This window comes from Arachis ipaensis, chromosome B2 (assembly GCF_059453495.1).
Source record: "Arachis ipaensis isolate K30076 ecotype BB chromosome B2, ASM5945349v1, whole genome shotgun sequence".
Classification (NCBI taxonomy): Eukaryota; Viridiplantae; Streptophyta; class Magnoliopsida; order Fabales; family Fabaceae; genus Arachis; species Arachis ipaensis.
In genome coordinates this window covers 46,104,551-46,108,678 of record NC_142437.1, presented here as the reverse complement: position 1 = coordinate 46,108,678, position 4,128 = coordinate 46,104,551, and the positions used below count along the sequence as shown (strand labels likewise).

Below are 4,128 nucleotides of genomic sequence, written 5' to 3'. Positions count from 1 at the left end.
TCCATGTTGAGTTATAGGTGTTTCTATAAGGTTCACCTAAGTAGTTCACCTCTGCTATTGCAGGGTTCTCAGGATCATAGGCTTCTTCTTCAGAAGATGCCTCTTGAGTACTGTTGGATGCAGCTTGCATTCCATGCAGACTCTGAGAAATCATATTGACTTGCTGAGTCAATATTTTGTTCTGAGCCAATATGGCATTCAGAGTATCAACTTCAAGAACTCCCTTCTTCATAGGCGTCCCATTGCTTACAGGATTCCTTTCAGAAGTGTACATGAACTGGTTATTAGCAACCATGTCAATGAGTTCTTGAGCTTCTGCAGGCGTTTTCTTTAGGTGAATGGATCCACCTGCAGAGGTATCCAATGACATCTTAGATAACTCAGACAGACCATCATAGAATATATCCAGGACGGTCCATTCTGAGAGCATGTCAGAAGGACACTTTTTGGTCAACTGTTTGTATCTTTCCCAAGCTTCATAGAGGGATTCACCTTCTTTCTGTCTGAAAGTTTGAACATCAGCTCTAAGCTTGCTCAGCTTTTGAGGAGGAAAGTACTTGGCTAAGAAAGCCGTGACCAGCTTATCCCAAGAGTTCAGGCTGTCTTTGGGTTGAGAATCCAACCATAATCTAGCTCTGTCTCTTACAGCAAAAGGGAAAAGCATGAGCCTGTAGACTTCAGGATCTACTCCATTAGTCTTAACAGTATCACATATCTGCAAGAATTCAGTTAAGAACTGAAAAGGATCTTCAGATGGAAGTCCATGAAACTTGCAGTTCTGCTGCATCAGAGAAACTAATTGAGGTTTTAACTCAAAGTTGTTTGCTCCAATGGCAGGAATGGAGATGCTTCTTCCATGTAAATTGGAATTAGGTGCAGTAAAGTCACCAAGCATCTTCCTTACATTATTATTATTTTCGGCTGCCATCTCTTCTGCCTGTTCGAAAATTTCTGAAAGGTTATCTCTGGATTGTTGTATTTTAGCTTCTCTTAATTTTCTCTTCAGAGTCCTTTCAGGTTCTGGATCTGCTTCCACAAGAATGTTCTTATCCTTGCTCCTGCTCATATGACAAAGAAGAAGGCACAGAAAAATAATAATAATAATGGAGATCCTTTATACCACAGTATAGGGATTCCTGTGTGAGTGGAAGAAGAGGGGGAGACAAAGAATGTAATGTAATGGAAGAAACACATCTGTGAGGAGGGTTGAGATGCGAGATAAGATGTTAGGATATGAATGAATAAATAGAATAAGATGGGAGAGAGAGAATTTTCGAAAATATTTTTGAAAAAGAGTTAGTGATTTTCGAAAATAGTTTTTGAAAAATGTTAGTAATTTTCGAAAATTTTTGAAATCAAAAATAAAAAATAAAAATAATTAGTTAATTAAAAAGAAATTTTTGAAAAAGAGGGAGATATTTTCGAAAATTAGAGAGAGAGAGTTAGTTAGGTAGTTTTGAAAAAGTTAAGAAACAAACAAAAAGTTAGTTAGTTAGTTGAAACAAATTTTGAAAAGATAAGAAGATAGGAAGTTAGAGAGGATATTTTGAAACCAACTTTTTGAAAAAGATAAGATAAGAAGATATTTTTGAAAAGATATGATAGAAATTAGTTTTGAAAAAGATTTGATTTTTAAAATCACAATTAATGACTTGATTCACAAGAAATCATAAGATATGATTCTAGAACTTAAAGTTTGAATCTTTCTTAACAAGCAAGTAACAAACTTGAAATTTTTGAATCAAAACATTAATTGTTATTGTTATTTTCGAAAATTTGGTATAAAAATAAGAAAAAGATTTTTGAAAAATATTTTTGAAATTTTCGAAAATAACTAAGAATTTTGAAAAAGATTTGATTTTTGAAAAAGATTTTGAAAAAGATAAGATTTTCAAATTGAAAATTTGATTTGACTCATGAGAAACAACTTGATTTTAAAAATTTTTTAAAAAGTCAACTCAAATTTTCGAATTTGATGAGAGAAAAAGGGAAAGATATTTTTTTTATTTTTTGAATTTTTATGAAAACATGAAAAATATGCAATGCATGAAATTTTTAGATCAAAACAATGAATGCATGCAAGAATGCTATGAATGTCAAGATAAACACCAAGAACACTTTGAATGTCATGATGAACATCAAGAACATATTTTTGAAAAATTTTTAATGCAAAGAAAACATGCAAGACACCAAACTTAGAATTCTTTAATGCTTAGACACTAAGAATTCAAGAATGCATATGATAAACATGAAAAGACACAAAACAAAAATTCATCAAGATCAAACAAGAAGACTTACCAAGAATAACTTGAAGATCATGAAGAACTCTATGAATGCATGATATTTTCGAAAAAATGCAAGATGCATATGCAAGTGACACCAAACTTATAACATGACTCAAGACTCAAACAAGAAACACAAAAATATTTTTTATTTTTATGATTTTCTAATTTTTTTGGATTTTTATTTTATATTTTTCGAAAAAATCTTTTGAAAAAGAAAATAAGGATTCCAAAATTTTTAATATGAATTCCAGGAATCTTGCCATGTTAGTCTTAAAGCTCCAATCAAAGGGTCTGGCATGGCTTAACAGCCAGCCAAGCTTTAGCATATAATTACATGGGCTGGAGTGATTAGTTGAATACCAATCCCAAAGTAGTTTGGGTATGGCTTTACAGCCAGATATGATTCAACATATTTCATGAAACACTAGAATTCATTCTTAAAAATTTTGAAGCCATAGAATAATTTATTTTTGAAAACATTTTAATTTTTTTTTCGAAAACAGATGAGAAGTTTTTAGAAATATTTTTGAAAAATTTTTGGAAATAAAATAAAAAGAAAATTACCTAATCTGAGCAACAAGATAAACCGTTAGTTGTCCAAACTCGAACAATCCCCGGCAACGGCGCCAAAAACTTGGTGCACGAAATTGTGATCTCCAGGCTCGAACAAATCCTGGTAATGGCTCCAAAGCTTGGTGCTCTGATCTTAATTCATAATTGTCACAACTTCGATACAACTAACCAGCAAGTGCACTGGGTCGTCCAAGTAATACCTTACGTGAGTAAGGGTCGAATCCCACGGAGATTGTTGGTATGAAGCAAGCTATGGTCACCTTGCAAATCTCAGTTAGGCAGATATAAATGGATAATGGTGTTTTCGAATTTAATATAATAAAATAGGGATAGAGATACTTATGTAAATCATTGGTAGGAATTTCAGATAAGCGAATGGAGATGTTTTTCGTTCCTCTGAACCTCTGCTTTCCTACTATCTTCATCCAATCAGTCTTACTCCTTTCCATGGCTGGCTTTATGCAAGGGCATCACCGTTGTCAGTGGCTACATCCCCTCCTCTCAGTGAATAATATGCTCACGCACCCTGTCACGGCACGGCTATTCATCTGTCGGTTCTCGATCATGCTGGAATAGGATTCACCCTCCTTTTGCGTCTGTCACTAACGCCCAACAATCGCGAGTTTGAAGCTCGTCACAGTCATTCAATCATTGAATCCTACTCGGAATACCACAGACAAGGTTTAGACTTTCCGGATTCTCTTGAATGCCGCCATCATTCTAGCTTACGCCACGAAGATTCTGGTTAGGAGATCTAAGAGATATTCATTCTAGCTTATTTCATGTAGAACGGAAGTGTTTGTCAGGCACGCGTTCATAAGGGAGAAGGATGATGAGCGTCACACATAATCATCACCTTCATCACGTTCTTGGGTGCGAATGGATATCTTAGAAGCGAAATAAGAAGAATTGAATAGAAAACAGTAGTACTTTGCATTAATCTTTGAGGAACAGCAGAGCTCCACACCTTAATCTATGGAGTGTAGAAACTCTACCGTATGAAAATACATAAGTGAAGGTCCAGGCATGGCCGAGATGGCCAGCCCCTAAAACGTGATCAAAGGATCATAAGGTAATCCAAAGATGCCTAATACAATAGTAAGAGGTCCTATTTATAATAAACTAGCTACTAGGGTTTACATGAGTAAGTATTTGATGTATAAATCCACTTCCGGGGCCCACTTGGTGTGTGTTTGGGCTGAGCTTAAGTGTTGCACGTGCAGAGGCCATTTGTGGAGTTGAACGCCAGTTTCTGTGCCAGTTTGGGCGT

At 35.0% G+C, this 4,128-nt stretch overlaps 1 non-coding gene across 1 annotated transcript; it reads left to right on the top strand.

Annotated features, from left to right (window-relative positions):
* The first annotated feature begins 428 nt into the window (after positions 1-428).
* Positions 429-532, top strand: LOC148573844 (small nucleolar RNA R71). The gene has a single exon (XR_015905555.1). It is a non-coding gene; the product is annotated as a small nucleolar RNA R71 (small nucleolar RNA).
* Positions 533-4,128: the final 3,596 nt, after the last annotated feature.